Source organism: Anabrus simplex, chromosome 6 (genome assembly GCF_040414725.1).
Source record: "Anabrus simplex isolate iqAnaSimp1 chromosome 6, ASM4041472v1, whole genome shotgun sequence".
Lineage (NCBI taxonomy): Eukaryota > Metazoa > Arthropoda > Insecta > Orthoptera > Tettigoniidae > Anabrus > Anabrus simplex.
The window spans coordinates 176531142-176549853 of record NC_090270.1 but is presented as its reverse complement, the minus strand read 5'-3'; the positions used below and the strand labels follow the sequence as shown (position 1 = coordinate 176549853).

At 42.1% G+C, this 18712-nt stretch overlaps 1 non-coding gene across 1 annotated transcript; it reads left to right on the top strand.

Moving 5' to 3' along the window:
* The first annotated feature begins 1443 nt into the window (after positions 1-1443).
* On the top strand, positions 1444-1547 carry LOC136876607 (U6 spliceosomal RNA). Its single transcript, XR_010860637.2, has one exon. It is a non-coding gene; the product is annotated as a U6 spliceosomal RNA (small nuclear RNA).
* The last annotated feature ends 17165 nt before the right edge of the window (positions 1548-18712 follow it).

The window sequence follows — 18712 nt, the reverse complement described above, 5'->3', positions numbered from 1 at the left end:
GTATAGCTGATCTCCATTCAGTTGGTACCGGGCGAGTTGGCCGTGCGGTTAGAGGCGCGTGGCTGTGAACTTGCATCCGGGAGATAGTGGGTTCGAATCCCACTGTCGGCAGCCCTGAATATGGTTATCCGTGTTTTCCCATTTTCACACCAGGCAATTAAGTACAATTAAGGCCACGGCCGCTTCCTTCCAACTCCTAGGTCTTTCCTATCCTATCGTCGCCATAAGACCTATCTGTGTCGGTGCGACGTAAAGCCACTAGCACAGAAGGAAATTCATTTGGTACAGCTCCATGGGCGGGATTTCGAAGCTCAAATGGAGTTCTGTCGGGTGCCTATTGGGTACGCTGGACAATGATGGAGCATTCGTATCGCATATCTTGTTCTCGGACGAATCGCGCTTCCACAATAATAGGAAGGACAATCACTACAATCACTATTGGAGTACGGCCAATCCTCACTGGATGCTACAAATGGCGGATCAAGTACGACAGGGAGTGAATGTTTGGTGTCGAATGTTGGGGAATCGCCTGATTGGACCTTATTTCTTTGAGGGCCATTGGACGGGCCCACGCTACCTGTATTTTCTGCGTCAGGAACTCCCACTGCTGCTGGAGGATGTGCCCTTGCACGATCGTTTGACGATGTGGTTGCAACGGTATGGAGCTCAGCCACATTCGACTTGACTCGTTCGTAGCCAACTGAATGAGGAACTGCCAGGGAAATGGATAGGACGAGCAGGTCATGTTTCTTGGCCCGTCAGATGACCGGATTTAACGCCGTTAGATTTATTCTAGTGGGGTCATTTGACGAACGTCGTTTACATTCAAGCGGCGGAAAACCCCGAATAACTCCTGCAACTCATTACGGACGCTTGCCGAGCAATTACGCCTGGAATGCTTCAGCTCACAAGACGATCTATTAGACACTGGGTCCGAACGTGCATAAACCAAAACGATCATCACATCGAGCATTTGCAGCCATAAAGCACTGTCAGGGCAGTTGTGTTCCTATTATTTCCGTGTCCGGCCTGCTATCTAATCGGCCCTTCTTAGGGCCACAAACACATTCGTTCACATTCAATTTGCAGGAAAGCGGGTACGTATTAAACAAATATTTCAAAAATATTGACTTTTCGCCCCGGACTCAAACCTCCTACCTCACAGGTAAGTCACCCTCCGTCTCGCCTTTACCAACTACGCTACGGTTTCGTACGTCACAGAGTGCAGCTTATACATGTATTAGGTTTACTGCGGTCACAATATCAATTTACTGTTTCGCCGGCGTGTCAGGTTCATATGATCTAGAAGGCACACGCATGTTTTCCAGTGTTTAATACGAGTATAACATTACGGCCTCCTATCATGGTGAGGTGGTAAATACCAAGATATCCGGTTCTGTTGTCTGAGCATACCGGCAGGGCAGATGTTTTCAGGACGGAATGGTACTCGCTTCTGCGGTACATATACTAAAATTGGAACGATACAGAGAAGATTAGCATGGCTCCTGCGCAAGGGCAGATGTTTTCAGGACGGAATGAATGTTGTGGGTTGCATGAAACTACATTGGAAGTGGCGGCTGAATCATACGTTATACTGCAGCGACAGATCTCCAAAAAGCTTAGGAATCAGTGAGCAGGCGGGCTGTCGTTGCGAAGCTCGTCAGAATAGGGTTGTCAAATAAAATGATCAAGACCATAGAAGTGATATGCACGATTAAAGTAAAGGAAGACTTAACAGTAGGAGCGATGATTTTCACTTATTAGGTAATTGTGGAGAAACAAGTAAGATTAGAAATAGTTTATTGAGTGTCAAACATCGGAAGATATTAGGAAAGGGGGATGAGCAGATTATAATAAGGTGGATTATTAAGGAATGGGAAGACGGAGGAGAATTGAACAGGTATCTATGTGCGGTAAAAATTTCCTGTGAGAGAAAGATGAAAGGAGAGGAATAGGGTGAATGTTGTAACTGGAAGGGAGGTATGGCAGTGAATTCTTTTTTTTTTTGCTATGGGCTTTACGTCGCACCGACACAGATAGGTCTTATGGCGACGATGGGATAGGAAAGGCCTAGGAGTTGGAAGGAAGCGGCCGTGGCCTTAATTAAGGTACAGCCCCAGCATTTGCCTGGTGTGCAAATGGGAAACCACGGAAAACCATTTTCAGGGCTGCCGACAGTGGGATTCGAACCTACTATCTCCCGGATGCAAGCTCACAGCCGCGCGCCTCTACGCGCACGGCCAACTCGCCCGGTGCAGTGAATTCTAAGAGGAAGTATAGTTTAGAGGGAATAAGGGGATATGTGTTTGGAATGGGGATGTGTGTTTATGTTTGTTTATGGGGGCTTGTTTAACTGTATGGTGAGACTCAGTGGATGGAGATTGTATGATAAATTTAATGGTAAGTGGAGTACTGGAGATGTGCAAATTGTGGAGAAGGTAGAATTTTAGCCTGGAGGTCAAGTATGACCAAGTTATAACGAAGACTATTAAGTTGATGAGTTAGTGGAGTAGGTGAATTATGTGGTATTTTGCGAGTGTAGAGGCCTTACTGATTGTGGTATGGCAGGATAGTATGTAATTGTTGACCTTTTGTGTACTAGAATTCAGCGAGAGTGGGGCAGTGAACAAGGTATGCGTAACAAGCAGCTGACCAAACAAGGACACGTGCTTAGTATGGTGAAACGTGTAGTCAGCGGTTCGCTGGGCTGAGTGGCTCAGACGGTTGAGGCGCTGGCTTTCTGACCCCAACTTGACAGGTTCGATCCTGGCTCTGTCCAGTGGTGTTTGAAGGTGCTCAAAAACGCCAGCCTCGTGTCGGTAGATTTGCTGGCACGTAAAAGAACTCCTGCGGGACTAAATTCCGGCACATCGGCGTCTCCGAAAGCCGTAAAAGCAGTTAGTGGGACGTAAAGCAAATAAAATTATTATTATTAGTCAGCGGTTCTTGCAGCTATGATCTGTTGTGGCTGTTAGGAGTAGAAATTTAAGGTCAGAATAGGGCTAGGTTTGTATTATATAGGTAACCAATTGTATTTATTTTAGGTATCAAATTAGTATATTGATTATTATTATTATTATTATTATTATTATTATTATTATTATTATTATTATTATTATTATTATTATTCATACAATTCATCTTCCAGATCCTCTTTATCTCTTCTGCAAGTTCTTTGTACTTGGAGATTTTTTCACTGTACTTTCTGTCAATGTTGGTGTCATACGAGCAAGCATAGAAAGTTATTAGCTACGTCTCTTAAGACGCACTTGAACTGAAAACAACATAGAAAATTAATAATAAAATGAAATTCATTACTTAATTATGCCCAATATTAATAACACTTCGGGTGTTTCAAGCTTAAACTGGGCAGACTACCTATGAACCATTTTTGAAATAAGAAAATTAACATGAACTCCGATATGAGTGTTCAGACTGTTTTTATGATTAATTTGTATAGCCTATATTCTTGCTCGTAATTAGTACTTTTTTTGTAAGGCTCCACTTTAATCCCAGGAAATTTCACTTTGCCAACAAATTGTATCAAGGTAGTAGGCCTACTTGTTGTAACTGCTTTATTTGAAAAAAAGTGCTTTCATGACTTCTTATTACGGTCTTGCAGTTGGTTTGTCCTTATGATCAGCCTTCTCCAAATGAATCAATTTCGGGTTGTTATTTAGCTTCTTCATAATTTGTTAGACCAGTACGGCTGACAAAGCCATTATAAAGGTATACAATTCACTAGTTAGAACAGTAATGGAATATGCACCTATAACCTGGAATCCATCATGTAATAAACATATAAAAGAAATAGAAAATATTCGAGCTAAATTACTAAGATAGTTGTTTTCTGTATCTCTAAAACTAGTGTATAATGTATGGCATGTAATGACTTAATAACAAATTTTTGGGATAGCCCATGGTTGTAACGGGTAACGGGGAATCAGGGTTCGATTCCGGATACGCTACATACTAGGAGAATATGAACGAGTGTAAAATACATACACACAGTACATAGAATTCTCAAAGGCAAAGCAGATAACCGAGAGTTACTCCACTAAATAAACCTGTATGCACCGTTTGGATGTAACAGGTATAATTTAACTTTTTTAAATTAAAAGGTCAAATACAAATCACCCCATGAATTCACCATTGTACACCATATGCCAGTCTGTTAATAATATGTCATACGTGGGTATATTTCACGTGGATTGTGTTTCCTTAGGGTCAGTCAGAAGGGAACTCACACAGTGAGAAGACTTACATTAAATAGAGTGCGATACTTGTGTACCTTGAATAGTTTAGTCCTTATATTAATTTCGAGTAACAATGTATATTTTAAGAGAAATTATTAAGTTGAAACACACACTCACCACTATCGATAGTTCATAAACAGTATTAGGGTTCATATTTTAATTTTTATTGCATGTTATTTATAAAATTAGAAGTAAGAAACGGAAATGTTCTGTTAAGTGGATAGAAATGCCTGTTGAAAAATAAATAAATAAATAAATAAATAAATAAATAAATAAATAAATAAATAAATAAATAAATAAATAAATAAATAAACAAATAAATAAATAAATAAATAAATAAATAAATAAATAAATAAATAAATAAATAAATAAATAAATAAATAAATGTGTTTCTTTGTCACCCAAAGGTAGGGGGGTGCTTTTCAGGTAATTTGCCATCAAGTATTACAATGATTAAGCCACCATGTCACAATATGTACCCCTTTCTTGTTGATATTCCTTTCTTTATTTAATTTGCAAGCTATAGTTTCTCATTAACTTGCCGGAGAAACAGAACGCAATACATTTATTTTAGTGGTAGGTTTTAAATGTTCTTGTTTGCTATCCATCTTTTGATTTCTTTCCGTCCTCCAGTGGTACAATCAATTTAGTGTCTTAGATAAATCAGTGATCTAAACAGGGACTACATATGCCTACAGGATTTAACTACGTTAGTGTCTAATTAGTTCCGAAGCACCGTTTCCTTTGTCTATGAGACAACAAAATATAACTGACGTCATTATGAAACTCAGTTCGTCTCACGTGATTTAATCTAAATTGATTTCGTCGAAGCGATCAGTATTTCTTTCACAAGGTTAAGGTCTGCCATCTATGTATTTACACAAGTGTACCAATCTAAATAAACTTAAAGTCGACACACTTGTGTAGAGGGACCTTGTGTAGTACGGATGATTTGGAAAAGTACGCGACCAGGACTTCTGTACTTCACAATGTCAGGGTCAGCGCTTTGAATAAATACAGCAGCGTACGTGGCTATGGGGTGAACATATGGTGAACTAATATACCGTATTTATTTAAGTAATTTCTCTCTCTTTCATTAGTACTTTATATTAAAGCTTGCTAAGCAGAAAATCTCTGACGTTTTCGAGTACGATAAAAACTTATTTATGGTAATACAGCATTGTTGAGGAGTTTGAATCAGTTCTGTCTAAAAGCAAATAAATAAATAAATAAATAAATAAATAAATAAATAAATAAATAAATAAATAAATAAATAAATAAATAAATAAATAAATAAATAAATAAATAAATAAATTGTCCACCTCTGTGGTATAGTGGTTAGTGTGATTCCTGGCTCTGCCACGAAATTTGAAAAAATGGCACGAGGGCTGGAACAGGGTCCACTCAGCCTCGGGAGGTCAACTGAGTAGAGGTGGGTTCGATTACCTCTTCAGCCATCGTAGAAGTTTTATGTGGTTTCCTACAGGAAAATGCCGGGATGGTACCTAACTTAAGACAACGGCCGCTTCTTTCTCTCTTCCTTGTCTACCTCTTCCAATCTTCTCATCCTCCTACAAGGCCCCTGTTCAGCATAGCAGGTCAGGCCACCTGGGCGAGGTATTGGTCCACCTTCCTAGTTGTATCCCCACGACCCAAAGTCTCACGCTCCAGGACACTGCCCTTTAGTCAGTACAGGTCGGATCCCTCACTGAGTCCGAGGGAAAAACCAACCCTGGGTGGTAAACAGATTAAGAAAGAAGAATTTATGTATATCTTCCCCTTAGTCTGGTTTCCTCATACGATGTCGGAGTAAATAAATAAATAAATAAATAAATAAATAAATAAATAAATAAAAATCATCATTCAATAAATGGATGGGAAAAGTGGTTAGCTGAAAAGTTTTAAGGTCCTCAGTACTAAGACCGAAAGAAGGACTTTATCGTAGTGATAATGCTTATCTACACCTTGCCATTAAGGAATTTCTTTTAGAACGAGTTTAATTGATAAGAATAGCTTCATCTTCTTCTTCCTCCTGGCCTTGATATAAATTTGGCCCAATTTTACGCCCGGATGTCCTCCGAGACCCCAACCATTTGTGGAGGAATGCACTCACTATTGTGTGTTTCTGTTGTGTTTTTTACGGTGGTGTCTTGTCGCCAAACCAGACGAATTAACCATACGCAGCTAAAATCCTCGAACTCAAAACTCTCTGAACCAAAGGCCAGTACCTTGACCATTCAGCCAAGGAGCTCTCTGAACCAAAGGCCAGTACCTTGACCATTCAGCCAAGGAGCCAAACGATAATACTTGGTATTAGGTTCTAATTGCCTTTAACATTGCATGTCACTTTCCTAATACAATAGAACTAAGCACGTTTATTGGCAACCATTATTACGAAAAGACAAGAAACCAAAATACTACTCCTTCTCCCCCTCCTCCTCCTACTACTAAATTAGAGATGGGTCGATACCAGTCTTTTTCGATACCGTACTTCTCGATACTCGATATCAACATATGTTTTTTCGGTATGTGACTCTGATACTTTCATTCTTGAAATAAGATGGTAAAATGAACATTACTAAATACTATATTATTTATTAAATAGCCATTTATATGTTAACACTGATTTGTTTTACAAGTTGCTTTACGTCGCACCGACACACATAAGTCTTATGGCGACGATGGGCTGGGAATGGGCTAGGAGTGGGAAGGAAGCGACCGTGGCCTTAGAGAACCAGCATTTGATTGGTGTGAAAATGGGAAACCATGGAAAACCAATTTCAGGACTGCTGATATTGGGGTTCGAATCCACTATCATCCGAATGCAATCTCACAGTTGCGCGCCCCTGACTGCACGGCTAACTCGCTCGATTGTTAATACTTCAGTGTTTGTATAATTGTAAATTAAATTAAAATGTATTGTGGTATGTAGTTCTAGTTAGTAGTTAGTTACTCATCTTTCCACAAATCAAATGTTAAAAAAGTATTCGACACTGTTTAAAAATCAAAATGAAATGAATGATAAAAGAGCAACTTAATAGTAATATCAGTTTTTGTTAAAAAAACACAAGCATTCTCACTCTGTCATGGTCGATCCTACTTCTTTTTTTCTGTCACACATGAGTCTTGCCGTGTTAATCAGTCTCTCAGAAAATACTGTTGTTGTTGTTGGTGTACATAAATATTTCACAGCTAGTTTTTACAACTTTGGAAACTTTGTATTTGTTTACCAATCATCGTAAACACTTGAAAGTGGGGGATAACATTGCTAGTTGCTTTACGTCGCACCGACACAGATAGGTCTTATGGGGGATAACAGATCTTATTTTAGATATTGCAGAAGTATTTATAAAAATTTTCTAAATTTGGTTTGATCCAGTTTCAAAATTCTTTATAGATATTGCTGATGTAATGTCTTTATGTTTGTAGAAGTTGAATTCAGAAGGAAAAACTTTAAATTCTTGAAAGAGAAGAAAATTTTCTAAGTCCACCAGATATTGCAGTAAAATCCAAAAAAGTAATAATTGTTGATGTGAAACTTCCATGTAACTGACTAAATATATCAGTTGCCGATGAGTTTGACGGCCAGGGCAGCCGCCGCTGCTTGAGTCCAGAGGAGGCCGCTCGGACCCCTCAAGTACCCTGAGATACCGCTCGCCCGCACTATGAGAGGAGTAGAAGTGTTGAAGCACGCCGCGCCCGCGGCGAACATATACAGGCTGCGGGCAAGTAGCAAGTTGTGCGCCGCACATCCGCCTTGGCCGGGAGGAGGGCTCCGGCTCGCCGTGCACAGGTCGATCTCGCTGGAGTAGAGGGGACCCTTCCGCTATCCCAGTCGCGGCACGGCGCCGCGCGGCTGCGGGGGCACTGAAACATTAAAGCTCGACGGCAGAATTTTGTTGAACCAGAATGATAGTAGGGTACATTCATTGTGGTGAGGTTGAGGGGTCAGAGGCGTGGAGAAATTCTTTTCATAAGCAAGCCACTGTGTGTTGTGGAGCAGGAGACGGGAGCGTGGTTATGGCCATGGTAAGGACAGGATGGCAGTTTAACTGATCGGGGGAGGTTTACGAAAAATAATTACACACAAAGGAAACAGATTCCAAGGGCAGAAGGCCTTAAAAGTGACACCCCTCAAAAAAAATATAACCTTCCTATTTCTTTCAAAATTATATGAAGCAAGTTAACACAGAATTTACACCGGTTTCACCTGTGACAGGTGAACCCTAAATATCCTCTCGGTGGCTGGATTACTTAACAATAAGGTAACGGGAGTAAGGAAATCGAGAATGATACACGGCCCATGAAATCTGGGGGCAAGCTTGCCCGCGGGAACAAAATTCTTGACCATCACCTGGTCGCCTACCTTCAAATTGGTGGGTCTCCGTCCACGATCATATATTTCCCTAACCTTTTCATGAGACACTTTAAGATTGGCTTTAGCCTTCTTCCAAAGATCTTTAATATTATCTGGGTCTATTGTCTCAGGTAGAATGTCACTCGGAGACCAGAGGTTAGAGAGCGGCGTGTTGGGAACAAACTTGAACATCAAAGAAGCTGGAGTAAATTTATGTGATTCATGAACCGCCGAATTCAAAGCAAAACCTAACCAATGCAGGGACGTGTCCCACCTAGAATGATCTTCATGATGATAGGCAATAAGCGCGGACCTGAGATTACGATTAACCCGTTCAGCCAGAGATGGTTGAGGGTAATAAGCAGAAGTTGTCACATGAGAGATGGACAGGTCAAAACAGAATTTACGGAAAAGATTAGATGTGAAAGCCTTAGCATTATCAGACACGATATATTGACACGGACCAAAAGAAGCAAAGATTGAATTTAGACAAGTAATGGTGGACTGAGCGGTAGCCAGCTTAGTCGGAAAGAACCAGGAAAATCTTGTAAAACCATCTACACATACAAAGATGAACTTGTTGGCATTTCCCTTTGACTGGGGGGAAGGGTCCTACATAATCAATATACAGGCGTTCCATAGGGCGCGAAGCCTGATGAGAAGACAAAAGGCCTACCTTGGTGGACATGGTTGGTTTACTAAGCACACAGGATTTACAAGCCTTTACTAGTTCACGGATTTCACCGTCCATACCCTTCCAGATGAACCTTTCACGAATCTTTTCACGAGTTTTAAAGATTCCAAGATGCCCCCCTAATGGGGTCTCATGATAGTACTTGAAGATCATAGGTACAAGAACAGCTGGAACGACAACCTTCATCATCTTATCATGCCTCGAAGGGCAACATAGAATACCATTCCTCAGTACATAAGGGACAACATGTTCCCCAGAAGAAAGGGTTTCCACTATCGGAGCCAGCGTCGGATCTTCACGTTGGTATTTCTCGATATCCCTAAAGATCATGGGAGCATCTGTTAAGATGGCATTAACATCAGATAGCATGGACTCGGGAGGAGATGAACTATCGATCGGTTCATGGGTCTTGACGTCGTTGGAAAACATACGGCTGAGTCCATCAGCAACAACATTTTCGGTACCTCTGATATGCCTGACATCGAATTGGAAGGCAGAAATACGGATGGCCCAACGGGCTATACGACCAGTACGACGCGGCCTACCTAAGACCCAGCTTAAGGCTTGATTATCTGTCTCCAGGTCGAATTTGACATGTTCCAGATACAGACGGAACTTTTCTAAGGCAAATAAGACTACCAAACCTTCGAGCTCATAGATGGAATACTTGGCTTCTTGAGCCGACAGAGTCCTAGATGCGTAGGCGATGGGTCGCCTCCCTAGTTCAGTCTCTTGAAGAAGGACTGCAGCTACCGCCGACGACGACGCGTCAGTTTGGACGATGAATTTCCTCGAGACATCGGGCATAGCGAGGACAGGGGCATTACAGAGAGCTAATTTAAGATCTTCAAAAGGGGCTTGTTGAGAAGGTCCCCACTCGAATTTGATGCCTTTCCTACGAAGAAGGTTTAAGGGCGCCGCTCTATTAGCGAAGTTAGGAATAAACTTCCTGAAGAAATTGACCATACCAATAAACCTGGCGATACCTTTGATGTCCTTAGGAGGTTTAAAATCACGGATGGCCTGTGTTCTAGAATGATCGACTGCAACACCATCAGGTGACACAATATGCCCTAGGAATGACATGGAGGGCTTAGCAAAGGCAACCTTGGACAACTTCACAGTTAACCCAGCCTTACGAAGGCGATTGAGAACTTCTCGCAGATGATCTAGATGTTCTCCAAAGGTCTCCGAAAAAACGACGACATCATCCAGGTAGTGATACAAGTACTCAAATTTTATGTCGGAGAAGACCCTATCTAGTAGTCTAGTGAGTACATCTGCTACCGTGGGGAGCCCGAAAGGCACGCGGTTGTATTCATACAAATTCCAATCCGTGGCGAACGCTGTAAGATGTTTAGACTCTTCGGCAAGGGGAATTTGATTGTAGGCCTGATTCAGGTCCAAGATGGTGAAGAATTTAGCTTTACGAAACCACGAAAAGCAAGAATGAAGATCAGGAAGGGACACAGATTGTAACACCACCTTCCGATTGAGAGCCCTATAATCAATGACAGGCCTGAAGCCACCTTGGGGTTTCGGGACTAGAAAAATAGGCGAAGAATACGCTGACTTAGAGGGCCTAATAATACCATCCTTCAACATCTGGGCGATGATTTTTTTCAGAGCCTTCATTTTAGGTGGAGATAGCCTATAAGGTGGAAAACGGACCGGAATCGAATCCGTGACCTCAATTTTGTATTCAATAAGGTTAGTAACAACAAGAGTATCAGAGAACACCTCTGGAAACGACTGACACAATTTACGAATACTATCAGCCTGCTCCTCAGGTAGATGTCTAAGGTCTAACAACATCTCATCCTGGGTAGGCGAAATAGAGGAACATGATGCAGAATTACACTTTAATAATGGGATTTTACAATTAGACGCAAATTTGAAAGTGCACGACCTACTCTGAAGGTCGAGCACTAGACCGTAGTGAGAAATGAAGTCAGCTCCCAATATTATGGGGCAAGACAAGTGCTTGGCCACAAACAATTTAATTTTCCATGTAAATTTAAAAATACGAATTTTGACATTCAATGAACCTAGAATTTCTAATGGAGATGAATTAGCCGAAACATATTGGAGCGAAGACAAACAATAGTCAGGAAGCTTACAAACAGATTTCAATTTTGAATACCATTCAGCCGAAATAATAGAACAAACACTGCCTGAATCTAATAGAGCTGTTATAGGCTCATTATTTAACTCAATTTTGAGAGAAAGTACGGGTGCGGGCGTATCCGCCGCAATCCTAAGACATTCTTTGGGGCATTCAACAGATGAATTTGAGGACTGAATTTTCCCTGAATTTTCGACCTGTTTACCAGCGGCTGAGCCTCGGGAAGATGGATTAGTCGACTCAGCCGAAGCCACTAGTCACTTTTTATTATTGGCATTGGTGGAATTTGCGCCAGAAGTTGAGCAGGAGGGGGTGCTATTCGAATTTGGGCAATTCTTGGCAATATGTGAGAAAGCCCCACATTTAAAACAACCTTGTGATGAACCAGCTCCATTATTTGCCCTACTAGATTTGACCAATGGACATTTATTGCGAAGATGGTCAGGCGACCCGCAAGCATAACATTTACGGGGTGTAACTGGTTGGTGAGGTGGAGGCCGAGGATTACTAAAAGAAGGAGGGGGTTCTTTCGCTACACGCAAGGAATCGGCGTATCTAACTCCTTCCGCTGAGACGGCCAATGCTTCAAGTTCCGAGAAGGTTTGCGGGCACGCCGCGAAATACAAATATGACCGATAGGATGGTGAAATGCCTTCCACAATAGCCTGTACAATCTGATCTTCAGGGAAGTGAAGAGCGAACACCCTAGTATAGAACTTAATATCTTGGATGAAATCTGTCAAGTTTTCATCCAACCGCTGTACACGATAATAGTACTTCTGAATAAGTGAGGACCTTGCCCTAGCCGGGATGAAGTTAGCTAGCAAGTGAGCGTGGAAGTCTTCAATAGATGATTGCTCGGCAATGGCTCTTACTATTTTGTCTGAGAGAATACCAATTGCATAGGGATAGATGATTTGCAAAATCTGACATGGAGAAAGAGAAAAAACAAGGGCATGATCTTGAAATTCAACTAAAAACCTTAAGAAAGAAATAACTTCACTGGTAGTGTTAAAAGAAAACTTAGAGATACCTCTGAGCAACATTGCTAATGGGTGAGGCAAGCTGCTGAACCCAGGTGACATAGTAGGTAAAGGTTTAAGTGCCAAAGAAGTTAATTCAGAACGTACATTATTCAACGAGGTACGGCATTCAGACTCGTTGTCCAATGGGGCAGAGGTTGTTTGAGCTGCAACGGTTTTCCTATTGACTTCTCCCTTAGGAGTTTCTTCCTCGCTACCTACATGCACCGTGGTGGGTTGATCAGTTTTGGGAGGAACTTCCCCAGTTAACAATTGGGTAACCTTACTGGATAATTCAGAAAGATTTTCAAGAACCATACTAGCTTCCTTCCTCTGAACGTCATTCAACTTCAGAGACAACAGATCGTTAACTCTATTAGAAAAATGAAATAACCTGGCTTGCACATGTTTAATTTTAATTAGGAGAAGGATCATTCTCTTCAAAAAAACTAACTACCGATGCTAGCTCAGTAGTATTGTCAGTGATCGTGGAAAGAGAGTCGTCAATTTCTTTCTCTTCCAAAGTGGGGATGGAAATGGCCAAATCAAGGGACTCTCTAAGCTTATTTGTGTCTACCGCAACCGTGCCTCCAGATTGCACATTTCTAATAGTTAATTCATAGATCAACTCCTCCTTGCGCAAATAGTTGAGATGGAGAACATCGCGAGGGCCGGGCATGATGACAGAACAATTTTGAAAAAAGAAAAATCAAAAATTCCAGCAACTGAGAAAATTGTTAGAGTTCGGATCAAAACAATGTTTAGCCGTCAAAAGGGGCTAAGTTGAGACCCATTCAACCACGCTCTGCTACCACTTGTTCCGAGGTATATGTGGAACAGCAGAGGTGAAAGAAGGTGCGCGGGTGAACGGGCCTCAAAATACGAAATTAAAGTTAAGATAAAATTTAACAAGGTTATATTTTCTTTTCAAAATCAAGAAATAACAAGCATGGCAGGTACAGAGTAGCAAGGTAACAAATGTACAATTACAGTATTCACAGGGTTTGGGCTTCGAGCCCCGGACTCACAACTCTTGAGCAATTAGCCCAACATTACGATATACACATTTTAACAAAGGGGCAGAAGACCCCAATCATGCCTAGGAGCACTTGCTCCTCTTTACACGGTAAAGCCTCCTCGAGGGACACAACAACTCAGTTTTCAAGAAAGAGCAGCTCGCTCTCAAAATTTAAGCCTATCAAAGGCCACACCAAACTCCACATTCAAGTTGTCCTCCAAGGACACGAAAACAGGGGTAAAATACCCAACCTACTGAGGCCTATTAAGTAAGGAAAGGTTAATTACGTGGCCTCTAAAATACCAACTTGAGAGGAGGCGATCTTGCACTCCTAACACATTTTATATAAAACCTACTTGGCACTAGGCCGTTACTGCAAGGGCTAATCCCATACTAAAGAGGTGACTTTTAAAAGGGAACAATTTACATTACGTTAAGGCAGAAACGGTTGTGAAAAATAAGTTCACCTCAATGCAATATGAGTGGAAGCTCGAGAGGGTTAAGCACTCTCTATCCCAATATGTAGTTAAACAGAAGGAATTGACACCGAGTGTCTTTACATTTTTAAAGGAAAGTTACATGGAAAAGGCTTCGGACCTGCCCCGAGAGTTAAACTGCTGAGCTAGCAAGAAAAGAAGTTGTTAAAAGGCCATTACCTTGTTGTTGAACTGCTGCCCGAAGAAGGAGGCGCTTCCCGCCCCCTGCTACGTACTTTACACACTGAAAGATGTTACTGAAGTGGCGCGGAGACCCGAAAATCAGCAGTTTATATACTCTCGCGGAAAGTTCGAGGCGTTTCAGGAATGAGAACACCCTCCCACAAAAACTTTATTGGCTAGGGTTAAGCAACATATCCCCTTTGGAGAAGATACACCTGATTGGTCATAAACTAATTAAAGAAATTCGGGATTGGCTAAATTCAAAACAAGGGGAAAGAAAGGGTTATACAGCCAACTTAAACAATAACAGAAAGAAATTTAACAAGGAACAAACTTTTGAAATAAAAATTTCTCCAAAAAACAGTTCTTTCACTTCGCACTAGGGTGCACCATTGTAGTTCTTCAGTAGTGTCCTCTGGAAGAGAATGTTCACACTTCTTACTACAGGCAAAACAAAAATACATCGAAAACGACCCAGTTCAGAAACTTCAAAATTTCCAAGTAGTGACATCTTCTGAGAAACTTGAAAATTGACACATTAGATAAAGTTCAGACTTCCTCCAGTAGGGGAGTTTCAACTGGCGCAAAGTTTGAATTAGCGACGTGGAGGTGTACCGCCCGGTACAATAATAATAATAATAATAATAATAATAATAATAATAATAATAATAATAATAATAATAATAATAATAATAATAATAATAATAATAATAATAATTTGACCGGCTGAGTGACTCAGACGGTTGAGACGCTGTCTTTCCAACCCCAAATTGGAAGGTTCGATCCTGGCCCGTAATAATATTCTTGATTTTCAATTTGCTTTACGTCGCACAACACAGATAGGTCTTACGGCGACGATGGAATAAGGAAAGGGCTAGGAATGGGAAGAAAACGGCCGTGGCCTTAATTAAGGTACAGCCACAGCATTTGCCTGGTGCGAAAACGGAAGTCATCTTCAGGGCAATCGAGAGTGTGGTTCGAACCCACTATCTCCCGAATGCAAGTTAACAGCTGCGCGCCCCTAACCGCATGGCCACTTGCTTGATAATAATATTACTACTACTACTACTACTACTACTACTACTACTACTACTACTAATAATAATAATAATAATAATAATCGTATAGCCTCAGCTACTAAGTGCAAACATTTTGATTTGGGCGCAACTAGGCTGCCTGCGTGTAAATTTAGACGTTCCGTTTTACTCTCCCAGATAGCAGAGGAACGGATCTGTGTTGGGTGATCGATAGATGAGTTTTTATTCATTTTGTCGGGTAAACAAGTATGTCACCAGATATCCTTTACGTGCTAAAATCGAACGACACGGAGTGTTGAATGGACTATTTTCGGCCCTTCAAAAGTCCTGTTGCCTCTGCCGGGTTTGAAGCCATGATGCTGGGATCCGGAGGCCGACATTCTACCACTGATCTATGATATGCTACCGTTCATACCCTCCGTCCCTTACCGTGAGGCGGACGAACTTTAACATCAGATTTCCGACCCGGCCGGGAATCGAATCCGGGATCCCTTGGATCAAAGGCCAAAGCGCTAACCATTTAGTCATTCAGGCGGACATCAAGATAATGAAATTTGACATTGAAGGAGTATATTTACCATAAATACATCAATGATGCATAATCTTCGATACTCAAATAGGTGTATGCAGATGTGCTCTTATGGTAATTCATATTACGAAAAAATCAGCAGTCCGCCTCAGTGGTGCAGTGGTTAGCGTGATTAGCTGCCACCCCCGGAGGGCCTGGTTCGATTCCCGTCTCTGCCACGAAATTTGAGAAGTGGTACGAGGGCTGGAACTGGGTCCGCTCAGCCCGGGAGGTCAACTGAGTAGAGGTGGGTTCGATCCCCACCTCAGCCATCCTGGAAGTGGTTTTCCGTGGTTTCCCACTTCCCCTCCAGGCAAATGCCGAGATGGTACCTAACTTAAGGCCACGGCCGATTCCTTCCCTCTTCCTTATCTATCCCTTCCAATCTTCCCATCCCCCCGCACGGCCCCTATTCAGCATAGCATGTGAGGCCACCTGGACGAGGTACTGGTCATCCTCCCCAGTTGTATCCCCCGACCCAATGTCTCATGCTCCAGGACACTGCCCTTGAGGCGGTAGAGGTGGGATCCCTCGCTGAGTCCGAGGGGAAAACCTGGAGGGTAAACAGATTAAGAAAGAAAGAGAGAAAGAATCAGCATGTTGTAGGCCAACTGCTACTTCGATGTTGAAATGAGACATATTAGCGTTAATAAGACACAGATGACACCGTATACTTACACTGAAGTAAAAGTCCACCAACCTTTATATTTCTGTATATACAGAGTGGTCGGAAACACGTGAACCGAATATATGAGCGTTACAGCGTTGGTCATATTAATGAACAATTTGATAAAATTGAATCGATATTTCACGTCCTTGTAAATTTATCAGCTGCTGAATTTAGCCAATCAGATCGCTTCGTGGCCGAATTCAGATGGGCTTCACGAGGCGGTGTTGCTAAATCTGCACGTGACTTGTTCGGGCTCGAGAGAAATAAGCATTAAACACTAACGCACTGTGGGTTCCAGCCAATGACACGGTAGCGTGCTTGCTATGGACCGAGCCTATCAGCAAGGAGGTTCTTGTTCAAGTCCCTCCCCTGGAGGAGTTTATTTCTTCTATTAGCGCTCTCAAGGCAGTAGTAAGCCACGTTCAGATTTAACTACACCGCCTCGCAAAGCCCGTCTGAATTCGCCCACGAAGCGACCCGATTGGCTAACTTCAGCAGCTGATAAAATAAGAAAGGCGCGGGATATCGACGTAATTTTTTCAAATTACAAACAGTATGGCCAACGCTCTAACGTCATATATCCGGTTCACGTTGTTGCCGACCATCCTGTATGTGAAAATATTTGAACAATTTGTAAATACGAGAAATACATAGCGTTAGTTGTAATAAACTGTACTTTTATAAGGAAACTCTGCGATGTTAAACCACAGAGACAATAACAATTAAAATATACCTACAATGAAGTAAAAGCCGGCCCTGCACCTGGCTCTTACGCGGAGGCTCCGGGGGTGATACCTGACCGGGTCGGGGATTTTTACCTGGAGGTCAGGTTTGGTTCGAGGTCCTCTCAGACTACGCGTTTACAACTGAGGAACTATCTGAGGGTGATATACCGACCAACAATAACGGCCAAGAGGATTCGTCACACTAACCATGCCTCACGTCGTTTAACTGCAGGACCTTGGATTGAGCAGCAGTCGATTGGTAGGCCGAGACCCATCAAGGCTTGCCTCTAATGGGTGTCTACAGCTGTGGAATAAACATATTGAAAACTATACCCGTAATATTAAAAAAAAAAAATTCTTATAGTTAGGTCTGGAGGGAGGAGCTATGTACATGCCATTGCATGGTGTTGCCACATTCCTGCCTTCCTTTCTCCTTCCCCTCTCTTTCGGTTCACTTGTACGTTCGTTCAGACCGCTCAGAAGTGAGAGGTTTGGCAACTGCAAGCAACACGAGCCGACCAGTAGTGATGGGATATTCGATTCATTTTACTGAATCGATTCATTTGATTCCGTTCGCGTTACTGAATCGATACAGTGATCCGATTCACGGCTCATTGGTCACCGCTCCTACTGCATCTGTGTAGTATGTGCTGGTAAGACAGCAGCAACAGCATTCAGTGCTCGCAGCTGCCATCTGGTCTTCATACTATGAACTCCTTTCTTAGAAAAAATGCTAGTTACTCTAATACATCGAGGGTTTCCGGCGACGCAGGGTGGGAAAGGTAAAATGAAATGAAATGGCGTATGGCTTTTAGTGCCGGGAGTGCCCAAGGACAAGTTCGGCTCGCCAGATGCAGGTCTTTTGATTTGACGCCCATAGGCGACCCGCGCGCCGTAATGAGGATGAATGATGATGAAGACAACACATACACCCAGCCCCAGTGCCAGCGGAATTAAGCAATCATGGTTAAAACTCCCGACGCTGCCGGGAAACGAACCCAGGACCCCTGTGGCCAAAGGCCAGCACGCTAACCATTTAGGATGGGAAAGGTTACGATTAGGAAGGTAGCAGCCATGGCCTGAATTAAGGTACAGTCCCAGCATTTCCTGGTGTGAAAATGGGGAAACTACGGAAAACCATCTTAACGGCTGCCGACGGTGGGATTCGAACCCACCACCCCCCGAATGCAAGCGCATAGCCACGCGATATTAACCGCACGACAACTCGCTCAGTCATTTTTGAAAATATGTATTTTTCTATCAGCTGAGGATTTTTTTAAATCGTCATATTTTGTATAGGCTACCCGAGATGTACAGTAGACCGCTGGTTTTCTGATTCAACATACTGTTATTGCATCTGTCCACATATGATTGAAGTCTTGTGCAACGATGTGACATATGAACTGAAAAAATACTGAGCCTTTCTTCCTAATATAAAACAGGTACTTTTGAGTGGTCATGAGCATGACTCATAGTCATAGGGCAGGCTAGAGTCGAGTTTAATTGTCAAATATCAACTAAGTTATAATACTAAGATTCATTAAACTAATAAATAGTATAACCTAATAGCCTATCTACTTA